We start from the raw sequence: 19,209 nt of genomic DNA, 5'->3' as shown, positions 1-19,209 counted from the left end.
TTGCCTTCTTAGGGATGGTAGGTGGGAGGGAAGAGGGGAGAAAATTTGGAACTCAAAGTTTTAAAAGAAGATGTTCAAAAAAAAGTTGGTTTCGCATGCAACTGGGAATATACTTGCAATGGGGCATAAAAATCTATCTTGCCCCACAAGAAAGTAAGGGAAAAGGGGATGGGGGGAGTAGGTGACAGAAGGGAGGGCTGACTGGGGAATGGGGCAATCAGAATATATGACATCTTGGAGTGGGAGAGAGGGTAGAAATGGGGAGAAAATTTGTAATTCAAAATCTTGTGGAAATCACTGCTGAAAACTAAAAATATTAAATAAATAATAAAATTAAAAAAAAAAAGAAAACTCCAAATGGGGTCACAAAGACCTGGAAATGGCTCAGCAGCAACAACTTCATGGCAGCTACATTTCCTTGTGGGTAGAGCTCCAGGCCTTGAGTCTGGAAGACCTGAGCTCCAATGAAGCCTTAGATACCTACTAGCTGTGTGATACTGGAAAACTCAATTAACCTCTGTTTTTCTCAGTTTCTTCAACTATAAAACAAGGATAAAAATAGCACAGAAATAGTATGGAAAGCCAGCTTTGTTTCACCTGTATAGCTAGCATAGTGTTCTAAACACAAGGGGGGCTTTATAAATGCTTGTTAAACGAATGGACATATAAATGAATGAATGAACAAATGATTTCATCATTGTAGTCTTTGTTATCTCTAGCCTAAGGTATATCCTAGGAATTCAGAGAAAGGCACCACAGATTTCAAGGTTGTACCCTTGAAAAGTCAGCAAATTTATCTTTTATTTAAAAGAAAAACAGCAAAATGACACTGAAATAAGCAGTTTTAGAGGAAGGAACTTGTTCTTAGCCAAAAGGGCAAAGCTTTTATTTTATTTTGTAAGGTGATTTAAAGCCATTCAGTGAATGTGTGCTTTAAAATAAAATTTTGAAAAAGCAAAAAAAAAAATTAAAAAAAAGAATGTCACTGGCACAAATCCAGAACTTAAAGATAAAATGAAAAAAAATACTATAAGCATCCAGAAAGAAAGAATATTGAGGAACCACAGTTATGATCACACAATATTTATCAGCTATAACTATACAGCAGGAGAGAACATGGAATAATAATCCAAAAGATAAGTGATAAAGTCTATAATCATAAATAACTTATGCAGTAAAACTGAGTATAATCTTACAAGAAAAAATGAATCTTCAATGGAATAGAGGATTCTAAAACTTTCTGGATGAAAAAATACAGAGCTAAAGAGAAACATTGAAATGCAAATATGAGAATCGAGGAAAAATTAAAAAGTATCAATGAATTATCAAAAGGGACTTTGGATAGATGAACTACTTACCTCTTAATTGAGGGAGGATATTAAAAGTGTTCTTTCAGAATTCTAATTTCATATGGGGTTAGAAGTAGTTAATTGAAGCAGATGAAAGAATTGGTTATGTTTTGGCAATATTTTAAGAAAAAAGGAATTGCAAGAGAAGGATGTATTAGGAGAAAATGGGAGGAAGAATAGGGGAACTTGTATCATGCAGTAGAAATATATACAAATATGGAAGGAATTTGGGGATCTGATTTCACTTTAATTTCACTTTCATTTATATGAGTCATAAAAGGGCAAAACACACACAAATCAATACACAGAGTTTGATTTAAGAATACACTCAAATCAGCAGGGATATAGATAGAATACAGAGAGAACAAAGAGATGTATAAGGGAGTGGATATGTTTTGAGAAAGATTTGTTCTAAGGTTGTGGCCTTGGGCAGCTGCTTTGCCTGGACTGGCAAAGTTGAATCATAGCAGGTGAGAGGGCAAAACCTCAGTGGGTGGCAATTCCAGTTTTGGAGGCTTCAGCTATAATGGAAGGTGGGAGGGGGGAGGGGTAAACCAGTTTTTCTCAGCCCACAGTTCCTACTACACCAAAAGATATACAGTAAATATGGCACTTTAAAGACACAAAGTTTGCTTGTAGAACCTCTTCTAGGTTTGTGTCCTAGTCATCCCTGGCATCATAAAAGCCTTTTTTTAAAAATCATTTTTGTCACTGAGGCCTCAAGAGATGAGTTCTACAAGCATCAGAAGGGTCTCAGCTTGTGAGTTATCATGAAGTGAGTTATTCCAGTTTTCTATGGCTTCTCACTCCTAGTGGACAAAATTATAGATAAGCAAACACAAAGTCTGTTTTATGCTCAGGTATTTCCCTAATACATCAGTTGCTTTAGGGGAAAAGTGCAATTTCAAACAAGGATTATAGCAAAACTGACTATAATTGGTTGGTCAAAGACCAAGTTGTAGAAATGATAGACAACTTCATTAAAGATAATGACCATGATGAGATAATGTACTGATATTTTTCAATATAGCCAAAGTAGTCGTTAGGGGAAAAACTATATTTCTAAACAAACAAAAAAAAAACAAAAAAGAGAAAGAATGTATCAATGAATTCAGAATTCAAATAAAGATACTAGAAAACAAATAAAATTAAAATTTCAATTAAACACCAAAATAGAAGTAATGAAGCTCAAAGAAAACATTAATAAAATTAAAACCAAAAAACAATTAATAAACTAAAAGCTGTTTTGTTGAAAAAAAAAACCTAAAAATAGCTAACACATTAGCCAATTTGATTAAAAAGTAGAAAAAGATTGCCAGTATTAAAAATGAAAATGGAGAAATCATGACAAAGAAAGAAGTAAAATTATCTTATTAAACACTCTTTTGCCCAAATATGTGCAAATAAAACCAACAACTTAAATAAACGAATAATTACAAAACTATGTAATACCCAAATTGACAGAACAAAAGTTAGAGAATTTTTAAAATTCAGTTTTAGAAAAAGAATTTGAAGAATACATAAATGAACTTCCAAACTGGGGGAAACAACCAGCAACATATGAATTCTTTCAACTATAGAAAGAGCAAGTAATTTCAATATTATATGAACTGTTTGCAAAAATAGCACAAGAAAGGATGCTACTAAATTCATTCTATGGCACAGATATAGTCTTGATACATAAACCAGAGACAATAAAATCAGAAAAAGAAAACTACTCAACCATATATCCAGGACAGCTAGGTGGCATAATGAAGAGTGCGCTGGCCTTGGAGTCAGGAGGACCTGAGTTCAAATCTGGCCTCAGACGCTTGACACATACTAGCTGTGTAACCTTGAGCAAGTCACTTAACCCCAACTGCTTGGCCCTTCCCCCTCCAAAAGGAGAAGAAGAACAACATACCCAAAGAATATAGGTACAAAAATTTTAAATAAAACATTAGCAAACAGGATAAAACAATATATCACACAAGTTACATATAGCGATTAGGTTGGACTTAAACCAGGAATACTGGGTTACTTTACTCTTAGGAAAATAGTTTAACTTAATTAATAATATTAATAACAACAGCAATGAAAAAATATGATTACATTAATAGATACAGAAAAGACTTCTGGCAAAATATAACACCCATTTCTGTAAAAAAAAAAACACAAAAAAAGCAACATCTAGAAAGTATAAGAATAAATTGACCTTTCCTTAAAATGATAAATAATACATATCTAAAATCAAGGACCAGCATATATGTAAGGGCAGTAAAGCAGAATTTTTTCCAGTAAAATCAAAAGTGAAACAAGGATATTCATTGTCACCTCTTCTATTTGAAATAGTACCAGAAACAATGGCTCTAGCAATAAAGAAAAAAGAAATTGAGGGAATAAGTATAGATAAAGGAGAAAAATAAATTACTACTTTCATAGATGATTTGATGTTGTACTTAACAATCCTAAAAAGGCAACAAAAAAGTAAGTGAAACCTTTTGAGAACTTCAGCAAATTTATAAGATATAAAATAAATCCACACAAATCATTAACAAATCTACATGATGCCAATAAAATAATAACCATAAAACATAGCAGCAAGATAGAATGTTTTTTAAAGCTACTAGAAAATTATAAGTTACTTAGGAGTTTATTCAGATGTACGTAAGAACTATAGAAATATAACCACAAATCACTCTGTAGAAATAAAGACACACCTAAATAATTGTTAAAATATGAAATGCTTATGGGTAGGATAAGCCAATATAATAGAAATGACAATGATGCCTAAATTAATTTACTTATTCAATATCATGTCAAACTACCAAAGCATAACTTTATAGAACTAAAGACAAATAGTAAAATTTCTATGGAAGAAAAAAAAGTCAAGAATCTCAAGATAAATAGAAAAAAGTGAGAATAATATGGACCTAATAGGGCCAGAACTCAAACTCTATTATGAAATAGTAATTCTCAGAACTGTTTGATAATGAATAAAAAATAGAGAGATTTATCAGTGGAATAGATTACGTATACAGCATACAGAAGAAGCAAATATATCTAGCAAACTACTACTTGATAAACACAAAGACCTTAAATACTTGCATAAGGAATCACTATTTGATAAAAACTGCTGAGAAAATTGGAAAGCAGTATGGAAGAAATTAGATTCACTCTTAACATATCACACCTTATACAAAGATACAAGTTCCAAATGGATGTGTGGCCTAAATACCAAAGGTCACATCATAAGCGAGTTAGAGAAATACAGGCAGAAAAAAAAAATTCCTATCAGGTCGGTGGGCAGAAGAAAAAGTCATGACCAAACAAAGAATACAGAGGACTAAAGAAGATAAAACAGATAATTTTGATTATATGAAATTTAAAAGTTTTGGCAAAGTCATCCAATAAATCTAAGATTAAAAGAGAAATGACTCTGAAAAATATATTCAGCAATATTCTGTGATAAAAGTTTTATTTCTAAAATATATAAGGAACTGACTCAAATTTATGAGAACAAGAGCCATTGCACAATTGATAAATGATCTAGGATTCTGAATTGGCAATTCTTAAGGGAACTCAGGCTATCTCTAGCCATATTAAAAATAAATAATAATTAGAGAAATTCAAATCATAACAATTCTGACATTCACCCTTATACCCATCCGATGGTCAAAGATGACAATAAAGATACGTGCCAACTGTTGGAGGGACTGTGGAAAAACAGGCATGTTGGTGTATTGTTGATGTACTTGTGAATGGGTACAACCATTCTTGAAAGGAATTTTGAATTATTCCCAAATAGTAATTAAACACCATTTGCCCTTTAATCCAGGTATACAATTGCTAGGTCTATATTCAAAAGAAGTATAAAAATATGTATTATTGCTTTTTTGTGTGTGGTGTCAAAAAACTTGGAAATAAAAGTATGCTCATAAATTGAGGAATGGCTGAATAAATAGTGGTATATGAATGAAATGGAAAACTATTATCCTGTAACAAATAAGAAAGAGTTAATTTAAAAAAGACATAGAATGATGTATATGAACTGATGCAGAGTGAAGCAAGCACATACAGAAGGATAATTAATTCTATGATATCAATATGGTAAAAATAATTCTGAAGACTTTTATAAACTTATGAAAAGTAAGAGTACAACCAGGATTAGTAATAGTTACAACAGTAACAACACTATAAAATCAAACAGCTTTATAAGTTGTCAGAGCTCTGATCAATGAAATTGCCTATCCTTGATTCCAGATGACCAATGAGGAAACATGCTATCTACATCCCAAATAAGAGGTGATAGATTTAGGGTAGAGAATGAAATATTTACATTTTGTACATAGCAAATGAAGGAATTTATTTTCTTGCAAGAAATTTGTTACAAAGGATTACTTTTTTCTTTTCTTTTTTTTCAGTGAACAGGGAAGGAGAAAAAATAGATTTCTGCTAATTAAATTAAACGCTTAAAATAGAAAGGTTGAGGGGTTATAGGCATGGGACTTTTCATGTACTTTCGGATGAGTTCACTGTTAGTTTTACATAATTGTGTTATTTTGTTGCAAGAAAGGTCTCACAATGAGAGTAATATGAAAATATTTGTAATTTAAAACAAAACAGGTCAATAAAACTTTTTTTTTTTCATTTTTTAAAGAGGCAATGGAGTTTGTGGAGTCGATTGAATAGGGGAATCAAATGATAAGATCTGAACTTATGGAAAATTACTTTGGCAGCAAGAGTAACTAATTAGAATACTGTTGTAATAATCTAGTTGTGAGGTGGTGTGGGTCTAAAATAAGCATCAAGGATATAGACAAAATGTTTAAAGGAGGAGAGAGGTGATTATTGATTGATGCTTTCAGAGAAGTGTCTGAAAGTGGCAAGAAACATGCCAACTCCTGATCCTCTACATAAGGGAGTAGGAGAGGAGTAGCCTGGGTTGGAGAGGGTGTCAAGAGATGTACATTCAGGAGAAAACTAATTTTGGGAGAGTTGGAGCAAAGGAAAAGAATTTGAGATGGAGAGCTCTCTCTCTCTTTCTCTCTCTCTCTTTCTCTCTCTCTCTCTCCCCCTATCTGTCTCTGTTTTTTAAAGGAGCATGGTTAACAAAAGACCAAGATACTACAGTTATCATTGAAAAGGAAAGCAAAGTATTAGGGCTAAAATGAATATTAGTATTACTGTGGGGACAAATAACAGAGAAAAGGTGTTTTCACCTAGGAAGAAATAAGTTCTGATTCACAGGGACTGGAGAAGCAAAAGGCAGGAATTTGTTAGTCATAGGAAATAGAGGAGAACAAGTACTAAATTAGAATGGTGGGCGTGACTGTCCTAATCTTATCTTCCCCATTTCCTCATCCAACCATCTACTGCCTTAGATTACACTAATACTGTACCAAGACTCACCTTCACAGCACTTCCATTAGCATGAAACAGGGATGCCAATAAAGCAGCTATTGCTGGCTTAGACACAGTCAAGGGCTAATGCTTTAGTAAACAGGCTCTTCTCCACCAGGACTCAAACTAAAATATGAAGCGTCAAACACTGGACTTTCCATTTACAAGTAGGACTCAGAATTCAAGGCCTAATCTTTCTTACATGGTGCTTGAAAGAGAACTAATGTCATTCTCTACCGTGACTAAACTCTTGAGGGTGGAGCCACAGTCAAAAAGTCCTGCAGCAAGCAAACTCCCATCTCTTCCTCTCCTAAATGCAGTATTAAAGGACTCATAGTTGCCTAGGTTAAAATCTTGTTGTTCCCTTCAACTGCTCTCCAACCTTTTACCCTCAACCACTTCCCACTCCTAGGTCCTTATCAAACTCTCTTCTCCCCTTCTACTGTTCCCTCCTGAACCTTGTCTCTGTAGTTGCCTGTTCAGTCATTCCTACATTCTCTCTTATCCTCAAGCTTATCCTGTTTTACTTACTCCTTCCCTGTAGTCTACAAATGCAGGTTGCTAACAAATGTCCTTTTGTCTTAGAGTTAGACCTTTTTATCTTGTTCTTCCTCAGTCTTCTGTCTTAGAGCCTTGGCTCCTGTGGAACGAACAATAATTACTTTACCCTTGCTGGAGACAAGTTAACAATCTTTTGGATGTAGTCATTCTGGAGGAATTTGTGAATCATCATCATCATCAATAACAACAGTTTATATGGAATCATATTTCCAGAGACTTGTCAGAGTTTTTCCTAGCCTGTAAAATGTCATTCTGACCCTGTTTTGCTGCCTGGAAAATGCAGAGATACAGCACTATCTGTTTGTTTTAGCAAATTGTATCCTTTTTTAATTTAATATTTCATTTTGTGGCCCGTGAGTGTTTTATTTGCAATCTGGTCCTGTGCCTGAGTCACTGGTCTAGGCTGAATTAGGCCTAGATTAAGATTGTTGAGCATTAGTAGGCAAGTTGTGCATCTCAAAGTCAAAGGTTGGGGGAATGGTGATACAGAAAAAAAGGGAGCCTCTGGGAACTGAATAGCCAGATAGGCAACGCTGCTACCCTATGACTGAAAGACTATTAGGTTTATATGAACCCTTTCATTTGGATAAAGCAAAAGCGGCTGTTTAAGGAGCTTGACAAGGAGACAGAAAGACAGAGATCCATAGATAAGCATATAAAGGAACCAAAGAATAAATGAATGAATGAATGAATGAACAAATCTTTAAAGATCAGTGTCCCATGACTCATACTAAGTTTTTAAAAAACTGCAAAACCAGCCTAAGGAAGGAAATAGGGACTAGATTTGTGATTTCATTGGCACAGAGAATTCCTAAATAAGGAGACTCTCTCTACCAACACAGGTCAGTGTGGCCAGAATGGCCTTTGTTTTCTTTGAGTGACTCAGCTTACCTCATTCAGCCTCGCTGGGTGCTGGGGCTTCTCTTCTGGGGCAGGAAGCCCAGCGGCCATGCCTGGGAACAGAGAACTTCCTGTGTGATGAGTCATGGGGCTGGCTGAGGGGAGGTGTTGACTCCAGAGCCATGCCCTATTGGGTGTTAACCTAGGGGAAGGGGCCAACTCAAGAACCAATCGGCTCTGGTCATTCAGGCGGTGCTTGATGATGTCAAAAGCTCTATAAGAGAGAGAGGGCAGCTTGAAGAGCTCCCTTTCCTTTTCCAGTTGGAGCCAGAGATGCCTACAGCCGAAGCTGAGCTGCCAGTAGCAGAGCTGACCCACATGTGGAGCGAGGAGTGCTGAACAAGGACTTGAGGCCAGTGGATAATCTTCTTACCGTAGAGGGGAAGCATGTACACGATTTTGCTTTATACCATCATGCTTCTCTGTGGCCTCCTGGTTACTCTTGTGAGGCGGACTTATTGGGCCTGGAAGCTTTTGATCAAAATATCAAAATGGGGATGCTGGTTTGTGGGCCTGTTACTGTAGAGTGTAAATACATGCTTTAGTTCTCCTGCCTTCTGCCTAGAGAATTCCTTATATCCTGCGGTTCCAAACCTTTCAGGCACGTATGAGATTCTCTTTGAAATCATAAATTCTGCCTTCATAATATAGTCAGCAATATTTTTTGCAACTCTGAGGCTTTAGAGAGTTGCTTAAAGAACTGAAAAGTTAAATGACTTCCTCCAGGTCAGACAACTAATATTTGTCAGAAGTAGGATTTGAACCCAGGTCTTCCTAGCTTTGAGTCCTGGATTGTAAAGAAAACCAAATGGATTGAAACCATTTGGGAAATAGAAGAAAACCAAATGGAAATAGTTATCCACTGATACATGAGGCAGCTAAGTGGTTCAATGTATAGGGTGCTAGGCCTGGAGTAAAAAAAGAACTGAGTTTAAATCTAGCCTCAGCCACTTCCTAGTTATGTGACCCTGGACAAGTCACTTAACCTCTGTCTACCTCAGTTTTCTCAACTCTAAGATGGAAATAATAATAATAGCACCTAACTCCCAGGGTTATTGTAAGAATAAAATGAGATAGTATCTATAAAGTGCTGACTGCCTATCACATAGTAGATTCTTAATAAATACTTGTTCCCCTATAATATACCTACATACATGTATAAATGTGTATGTGCATATATGGGTGTACTTATTAGATGTATATATTTATTTTTTCCTTTTTTGATATCCCTTTTCCTACTTCTGCCCACTCAGGCCGAGATATATCTTATCTTTCCTACTTTTGACCATAGCTCTTTGGATATTTGATGACAACAATGATGAGCCCAATTTATCTCTTTCCAAAAGATGTCCAGGAAGTTAAAGAAGATGCCAAATTTGCAACTGACTTGCCCTAAACTCATAAGTTTGAGGTTGAATATACAAGATGGCTACAAACCCATAGATGATCTTCTCTAAATAATCACAGAGACATACAGGTACGAATAGAAAAACACACAAATTAAGTATGTACAGAGAGCCACATGTAAAGACACCCAGACACAGAGGTGAAGCTGTAATGCACCTTAAAGACTAATGCTTCCATTTTACAAATTAGTAAACTGAGGCTCAGAGAGGTTAAATGATTTGCCTTGGGTCATATGGCTAAGGCAGAACTGGATTCCAGGTCTTTCTGATATTCGGTCCTAGTCCTATGCCCCATCCACTACACCACCATGACTCTCTTTGTTCCTCACATAATGACAAGTATGAACACGTAGAAAATAAAATAGACCAAAAAAAGGAAACACATCAAGTCACTCCTATAGGGATACACACCCATGAATAAATAGGCACTCACAAAGACAAATATATAGGAGACACAAACACACAGTCGGAGGAACATAAACTAATAGAATTCATTGATCTTTTTCATTTTTCGCTATGGGTTTGTTTGCAATGGATTTTAAATACAGTTTTAAGTAGGTCTTGCCCATCAGTGTTTAAGGGTCCTAAAAGGTTTTAATTTGGGTTTTCTCTGTTTAGCATCTTAAATTAGAAACCTCTTAAAATGAATCTATGAAGTACGCTATCCTGAAGAGAGACAGATCTTCCCTTCTCCCTCGGGGACTGACTGCCGCTTACAACTGCCGAGTGAATGATTAGTTGTAATTAGCAGGAGAAATTAATGCCTTTGGAGATAGTCTGCCAAGTTTTTAAGCACTTTAATACTAATGGATTTTTTTTCCTTTGGAATAAATCTTTATAGAAGAAGCAAGTGCAAATTGATTTTTAAAAAGGCAGCACAATACTCAATTTATCTTTCAAAGACATTATGTTGAAAAACAATTAGATTTACCTTTTCTATGATCTCCAGTGCTGAGCATGGGTCTTTGCACATAGTAGGTGAAACCTAATAATAGAAACTTAATCAATGTTTGCTAAATTGAATTGAAATGCTGTTGAATAACTTAATGAAGAATATTATGATCTTACCTGATACATAATGAACTCATCAAATTCCTAAATCACTCACATCTTATTGGGAAAAAATAGAATAGAAAATAGAATGTCAGAGCTGGAAGGGATGCAAGAGGTTATGTAATTCAGTGTCTAATTTAACAGAGGATGGAAGTGAAGGTCTGAGAGGAAAAATAACTTATGTAAGGTCACACGATGAGTTAAAGCTATATCTCCTCACCTTGTCCAGGGCTTCTGCTAGTGAAAGCTCCTTCTCTTTAGTGATCTTTTCTGTCCTTTAACCATACTACATGTCACTACATGAAACTATATGTCATGCATACAAACAAACATGTGCACACACATTCTAAGGATCCCTAAAAATGCTGAATATACATTCATATTAAGAAGTGAAGTGACATAGTGAGTGGTAAAATAGGGTCTCCAAGAATAGGTCAACTTCCATTTTATTTTACAGAGGCTAGGAACTCAACATTACTTTCTGTCTTTTCTGTGCTAGGTGACTTTTCCTCTGAACATTGTATCCCACAAGGAACTTAGTTTCTGCCCTTGTTTATATCACCTCTGATAGGTCATCTTTTGCCTTAATTTGCTAAGTTAAGTGGAACTTCATTCCACTTTCCTACAGTCTCTATGCCATGCCTCCAAGGACATACTTTCTGTATACTCTTCTCCCACTTCCAGTTCCCCATTATGTGTCATCTTTCCCCATTAGAATATTTCTTCCTTGATGGTAGGAGCTGTTTCACTTTTCTATTTGTTTCCTGGGGGCTTAGCACAGTGCATGAAATATAGCAAGCTCTTTTTAAATATCTTAGTTGCCTCTCTCATATCTATCTATCGATCTATCTGCCTATCTGTGTCTCTTATCTATCTATCTATCTATCTATGTATTTATCTCTCTATCTTTCCATCTATCCATCTATCTATCTACCTACCTACCTAGTTATCTATTTGAGGAGAATTGTGTTGTCTTTTTCAGTTGCATCTGACTCTTCTTGACCCCATTTGGGGTTTTCTTGGCAAAGATACTGGAGTGGTTGGTCATTTCCCTCTTCAGCTCATTTAACAGATGATGAAACTGAGTCAAAAGGATTAAGGGACTTGCCCACGTCACACAAGCTAGGAAATGTCAGAGGTCAAATTTGAATTCAGGACTTCCTGACACCAGGCCCAGCATTCTATATACTCTGCTACCTAGCTGTCCTATGGGGATAATTTGAGACCATAATTATTTTGCAACATCTTAATGGACTACCAATGTAGAAATCTCCCAACCACCTGGTGGCCTAATATTAGAAAGTACCAAATTCCCATGCAAGGACACAGTAAAGCAGATGGCCTCATCAACTATTATAACAACTACTTGCTATCTTTGGATAAGAGACTCAATAGTTTTGTCTAAAAGGACTTTATTCACCATTGTAGTTGATCTTTTCCTCTTGTATCCTGCTATTGTACAGAGAATGTTTTCTTATTCACACAACAAATCTTGCCACTTGCATTCCAAAATTCTCTATTTCTCTCCCCTGGCTGATCCCCCACTTTTTCTACTCCTCTCAGTATTATGAAATGTTTTATCTAGCCTAAGTTTCTATAGAAGGCTGTGGATTGGCTGTGTACTCTAAGCAGACCCAAGAAGTTTTAAAAATCAAATCTGTCCCACAGGAATCTGATTCTGCTACCAGAAAGAACAGATTACTTAGCATTCTAATAAATCTCTGTGTTTTCAGTTTGATTCCTTTTTTTTTGATCCACAGTATACCCTGCTGACAGATATGCCTCTTCCAATATGTTGAGAGAATTTTTTGACACTATCTATCATCTAACTACCTTTCTGTCTAGTGAAAATCCAAACAAAATGCCTAAGATTCAACAGCTGCAGGCTGGTTCAACCCCTATCTCCTCTCTCTTGTACCTCCTGTCTTCACTCAAAGACATGGTACATAAAAGTGTTACTAATGAAACAAGTGCATCTTCAGAAAACTCATCAAGGAGATACCAGCATATTCATCTAAAGGCTAAGAAACACAATAAGAGAAGCAATGATCTGGGAATGTAACATGCTCCTTTAGAGTACGTGACAGTATGGTGTACTGATTAGAATTCTGGACTTGGAGTCTTATAAGCTCTGATTTCAAATCCAGCCTCTGGCTTTTACTAGCTATGTGACCTGGGCAAGTCAATTAATCTCTTGGAGCCTTAGTTTTTTTAATCTATAAAAATGGAAATAATAGGGGCACTTATCTCCCAGGGCTGTTGTGAGGATCAAATAAGGTTATGTATATAAAGCACTTTTATAACTAAAATTCTCTGTCAATGTTATTTGTTATTGCTACTATTGCTGGAAGCTGAAGCAGCATGGTACTATGAAAGAGTGCTGAATGTGGGATCATGGGATCTGCAGTTCAAATCCCAGGTCTATTGTCTCCTGCTTGTGTGACCCTGGACAAATTGTCTAACCTTTCTAGGCCTCAGTTGCCTCATCTTTAAAATGAGAGGGTTGCATTAGATTATTTCCAAAGTACCTTCCTTTTCTAGATATACGATTCTAAGTTCTGCCTGGAATTTTAGAAAAGAAGAGTCAATGCTTCTCCAACCCTGGAGAAGAGAGAGGGTCCATGGACCAGTTGATAGAAATATTTGGTACCTGTGGCAGCTATATCCCTATAGTATATATTACTGACAAAATATCAGCTGATAGTATGTGCTAAAAAAATTGACTTAGCCTGGAGTTTACCTTTATCCTCCCGAGGAAGTACAGCCCAACTTCATGGAACCATCTTAACATCTATCTTCAGTATTAAAGAGAAGGATATTATTAGGGTGAGCGAGATGACACCACACAACTACTGCAGTACAATTAGCCCCAAACTTCTATTTTTTGTAAAATTGAGACATATAAACATGATTTCGAATCATATTTCATATTGTAAATAAGATTTCAGCAATTTTGGTATTTTTTGTAAAATGCATTTTCCTTGTTCAAAATGCTCATATTTAATTATGAATTGCTTTAAAACTCCACTACAATAGAGATAGTTGCATGATGACAGCAAAATTTGTTAACTATATCCTACAAAATTATTTTGTTCTCTGTATCACTTTTCTCACAATAATTCCCTCAGATAATATTTTTGGCTAGCATTTATATAGTGCTTTATGTTCTGATTTAAGTGCTTTAGAAATATTATCTCATTTCATTTTCACAGTGACCCTGGGAGATTGGATCTATTATAATCCTCATTTTGTAGCTAAGGAAATTGAGGTAGACAGAGGTTATTACTTGTCCAGGGTCACACAGAGTGAGGCTCTTAGACTGGTTCTGTACTAAAGTCTTTCTGATTCCAGGCTGAATGCTCTATCACGGAGTCACTAGCTACTGCCATTCACACATGTGAATGCGTGTGTTTATACATGTGCATATATATGTACACATATATATGCACATATACATATATATATGTGTGTGTATATATGCCTATAAATGTATTTTTGCTGTTGTTTAGTGGTTCCACTTGTGTCTGACTCTTCATGACGCCATTTGGGGTTTTCTCGGCAAAGATATTGGAGTAGTTTGTCATTTCCTTCTCAAGGTCATTTTACAGATGAGTAAACTGAGGCAAACAGGTGACTTGCCCAGGGTCACACAATTAGTAAGTGTCTGAGGTTTGATTTGAAATCATGCCTGTCTGACTCCAGGGCTGGCTCTGTATCCATCACACCACTTAGCTGCCCTGTATATATTTACATATTTGCATATATATATATGTGTGTATATATGTATATATATATACACACATATATATATATATAATCTCTCCCTCCCTCCCTCCCTCTCTCCCTCTCTCTCTCTGTCTCTCTCTGTCTCTCTCTGTCTCTCTCTATTCTGTTCTTATTTATCTGTAAACATGTTGCTTCTCCCAGTAGCATATAAGCTCCTTGAGGGTATGGATTGTTTCATTTCTTTCTCTGTATTCCCAGCACCTAGCATAATGCCTGGTACAAATATAAGCATTCAGTAAGTATTTGCTGATTGATTGGCTGATATTCATTTTGTTTTCCAAATAGTCTTTTCTCCTGACAGAGAGCACTGACCAAATTCCAGGATTCTGATTAGATTTTTCAATGTAAATGAATAAATTGGGGGCAAGTTTTTCAATCACTTGCCAATCTCTATCAAGCTTGGTTATCATGACTTAGTCCCTTTGAGCCTGACCATCCCTGAATGAACTAGAAACAGTGGCATTTTGGAGCATGCAGAGGTGGAGAGCTGCTCTGAAGGGATGCCTCCCAGGGGATCTGCGAAGGGCTAGTCAGAGCTCAGAAGGATCAGCTAGGCCACTCTTCTCAAGAATAGGCAGGGACAGTGAGAAGCAATGAAGTAGAATGGAAAAAACACTGAACAGGGAGTTGAGTCACTGGATCTGAGAATGAATTCTATTCTGCCACTTACTACTACAGAGCCTTGGCTAAGTTGCTTCTCCTCTTTGGGCCTCAGTTTCCTCATTAGTAAAATGAGACAGGTTGGACCAGATGGCCTCTAGTTCCTACTGACCCTAGATCCATGATATCATGATATCAGGTGGATGGAGAGCTAGACCTAAAGTCAAGAGGACTTGAGTTCAAATCCAGCCTCAGAAGCTTACTGATCCTGAGCAAGCCACTTAACCTCTGTCTTCATAATAGCACCTAACTTCTAAGACCTACCTCCCAGAGTTGTTGTGAGGATAAAATAAATTAATATCCAAAAAGAACTTCAAAAATCTCCAATTGTTATATAAATATGAGCTATTATTATTTATAGTCCTATCACTTCAGGGTGGGGCATGTAATCCAATTACTGACTACAGAGGCATCCCCTCTATACCTTCTTTGATTAGTCTGCACTGGGCCTGGAGTCACAATGACTCCTCTTTGTGAGTTCAAATCCAGCTTCACTTAATAGCTGTGTGTACCTGGGCAAGCCACTTAATCTTGTTTGCGTTGGTTTCTTCATCTGTAAAATGAACCAGAGAAGGAACCATTTCAGTATCTTTGACAAGAAAACCCTAAATGAGGTCATGAAGAGTTGGATACAACTGAAAAATGGCTGAATAACAACAACATTAAGGGTTAAGAATAGCACCCATGCCACAACCCTTTGGGCGGGGTGTGTGTGGGTGGGGGGGAAAGTCTCCAAAAATAACAGTAAGAGGAACAAAAATTATAACAGGAAATAGTTTTTAAAATAAGTAACTAGAAATAACTGTCAATTTGAGGAAAAGGAATAAGCCTTTGGACTTATAGGAACTGTTCCCCAAAGTTCCAAGATTTCATTTGGTGAAGAAAATGCTATTTGTCAAACTGCTAACATTTCAGGTCCAACTTTTAAAAAAATTGCAAATATAGCTAAGATTCAATTGTACATATCACTCTCCTCTGTATTGGTCTGCTTGATACTCCTGAGCTGTCAGGAATGAACCATTACACTAACCTCTAATAGGCCAAATCAAACTCTTTATTAGGTGAAGGATATAAGACAAGAAGAATACATGTTACCTATACCACAGTTACCCTGGAGTCCCCTCAGGCTCCTAAAATCTGGGGTTTGTAACAACAACAATGCCTTAAGAGTGTTCACCACCTGGAGATAGTCACTATTCAGGACCAGACATCCTGACAGGTAGCAAAAAGGATGACTGCAAATTCCTGAGCTTCTCAACAATAAGAAATATAAGCTAGCAACCTCATACACACATATCTCACAGCATTAAGTCTCATCTGCTGTAATTCTGAGGCTTGGGTCCAGGAAGAGATGAAGAATTCGCCAAGACTTGTCAAACCAGATGACCATTACCCACATCTAGGGATTCATGTGGGCACAAATAATGCTACCAGAGAAAACCCTCTACAGGAGAGGTCAGCCCATGAGGGAGAGCACCCTCTAAAGAATGAAATTCAGAAAATACAAGGGAAAAACACTTTTAATCAGGAGGAGAAAAAAGGAGTCATCTAAAGAAACATATGTGGGTACACAGGGAACTAATTAACCAATATGGTTTTTAAATAGACATGAACAGATGAAAAAGATCTTTCAGAAATCTAAATTCTTTCCTCCTTTGAAAAATGAAGGGGCGATCTTAAGACCATTCAACAATCACTAAGCATTTGTTAAGCCACCATTATGTGTGAGGTATATGAATTCAAAGAAAAAAGACAGCCTTCAAAGAGCTGAAGTTCCATTAGTCCATAAATATTTATTGTGTCTACTATGTACCAGGCACTTTGCTAAGTACTGGGGATACAGAGAAAGGCAAAAGGCAGTTCTTACTCTCAAAGAGCTCATGGTCTAATGGAGAGACCACATGCAAAGAACTATGTGCAGACTAGCTATGTATATAGAATAAACTGGAAATAACCAACAAAGAGAAGTCACTAGAATGGAGGGGAATCAATATAGGCAACCTGTAGAATGTGGGGTTTTAGCTAAGACATGAAGAAAGCCAGGGAAGCTAGGAGTTGATTAGGAAGAGTATTGTAGGCATAGTGAACAGCCAGTGAAAATGTCAGAGATAGGAAATGGTATAATATGATTGAGGACCTGCAATTAAGTCAGTGTTCTTGGATCACGGAATATGTGGTGTGGTATAAGGTGTAAAAAGATTGGAAAGAGCGAGGGGAGGCAGGTTATGGAAAGCGTTGAATGCTAGATTATATTTGATTCTGGAGATGATAGGGAACCACTGGAATTTGAGTAGGGGATGAGTGATGTGGTCAGACCTGTCCTTTAGGAAGATCAACTTGACCACTGACTAGAAGCTAAGTTATATATATATTTTTTTTTTTTTGGAGAGATCCAAGGGTTTTATTTCTCGGCATTCTGTGGTAGTGTACAAAAGCCAGCAGAGGAAGGAAATAAAGGGTTAGGCAACATAATTTACACCTGGCAGTATTTTCTCCATGATAGCTTCTAGATAACATTCTCTTGGAAGGAAGGGCTCTGGGTGTCCTGCACGGCTCGCAGCCTCAGGCCTTCCTACTGACACTTGACAAACCCTTTCAGATCTTCCAGAAAGTTGATGTACTCCTGGTGCTCTAGGGCTGTGCTGAGCTCGATCAGTTCATCTGCAAACGTGTTGTCCACCCCTCGGTCAGCCAGGAAGTCCATCAAGTGGTCGTACAGGGCCCAGTCCAGTGAATCTGTGTTGAGTGTGTAGTTTGTATCCTTCCAGTCGGATTCAGTAGCGGGCTGAAAGCTAACTTCCCGGATGGAGAAGATGTCACTCTCATCCTCTTCTTCCTGTCCAACCTCATCCTCTGGATAGTGGCAGTCCAGCACAAGGGCCTTCTTGGTATCGTCCTTCACAACCTCCACCACAAAGTTCGGGGTTGATGTAAGTTCAGGCTCTTGCTGTTCTTGGGTTTTCTGTCCCTCTGGTGGCTCGTCATCAAATGTCGGTGGGATACTGTTGTTAATATTGAATGTGACTGTGATCCTCTCACCAGCTAATCTCCGGACTAACTTGGCTTCTGTCCCTTGCACACCCAGTTCCCAATCCCCAGACACCTTGGGGAGGGATTTGTGTTTCTGGATTTTCCTCTCCTCTTTAATTTCATCTGTCAAGAATTCAGCAAAGGCCTTGTCCCCCTCGGTGTGGAGTCCCCCGCACGTGCACGAGCATAGACCAGGGGCGCGCTCCGGAGCGGCTGCAGGAGGCGGGGGCGCGCGGGCCCCGGCCCGCTGGCGATTCCTCCTCCCAGGAAGCCTCCGAAGGCGCGGGTGGCGGCGGCCACGGCGGGGCGCAGCGTCGGGAGGGCTGTGGGGCGCAGGGCCCGGGCTGCAGGGCGCAGCAGCAGGGGCAGCAGCAACAAGGCCATGACCAAAACACGCGGATGACGGTGGTAGCGACAGCGGAAAGCGCAGAGCACGCCTGACTATCCCCAGGCCGGAAGGGCACCGGATTGCCCCGCCCCGGAAGTTCCTGCACCACCTCGGAGGGTCACCTAAGTTATATTTTTAAGAGACATCAGGGAGAAAAACTAGGGGGCTATAGCAATGGTCTAGGCATGAGGAGATTTGGACCTGCACCATCAGTGGGAGTGTTAAAGGAGAAATGGCTGTTGATATACATGAGATATGGCACAAAGTTAAAGTCGTTAGTAATAGATTGGATGTTGGAGGGATTAAAGTAAGGAGTTGAGGGTGATACATAGGTTGCAAACCTGTGTGGTTACAAGAATGGTGACTTCTTCACTAGTAATAGAGAAGTTTGGGAGAAAGGAAGATTTGGAGGGAAAGAGAATTTCAGTTCTGCACATGTTGAATTTAAGAAGTTTATGGGACATCCAATTCAAGATGTCTAGTAGACAGTTGGAGATGCAAGACAGAAGATCAGCTGAGAATTTAGGGCTGGACTAGTAGATCTGAAAGTCATCTGAATGGAGATGATAACTGAATCCACGGGAGCTGATGAGATCACCACGTGAAAAACTATTGAGGGAAAAGAGAAGAGGTACACCTACAGCTAGTTGTTGTGATCTGGATGAAGATACAGCAGAGGCTAAGAAGGAACAGT

The 19,209-nt window shown here is 37.8% G+C and overlaps 1 pseudogene; it reads right to left on the bottom strand.

Moving 5' to 3' along the window:
• Positions 1 to 17,468: 17,468 nt before the first annotated feature.
• LOC118843380 lies at positions 17,469 to 18,511 on the bottom strand (annotated as a pseudogene).
• Positions 18,512 to 19,209: the final 698 nt, after the last annotated feature.

This window comes from Trichosurus vulpecula, chromosome 3, assembly GCF_011100635.1.
Source record: "Trichosurus vulpecula isolate mTriVul1 chromosome 3, mTriVul1.pri, whole genome shotgun sequence".
NCBI classification, from domain to species: Eukaryota; Metazoa; Chordata; class Mammalia; order Diprotodontia; family Phalangeridae; genus Trichosurus; species Trichosurus vulpecula.
The sequence above is the reverse complement of the archived record's forward strand: the minus strand, read 5'-3'. Positions and strand labels throughout refer to the sequence as shown.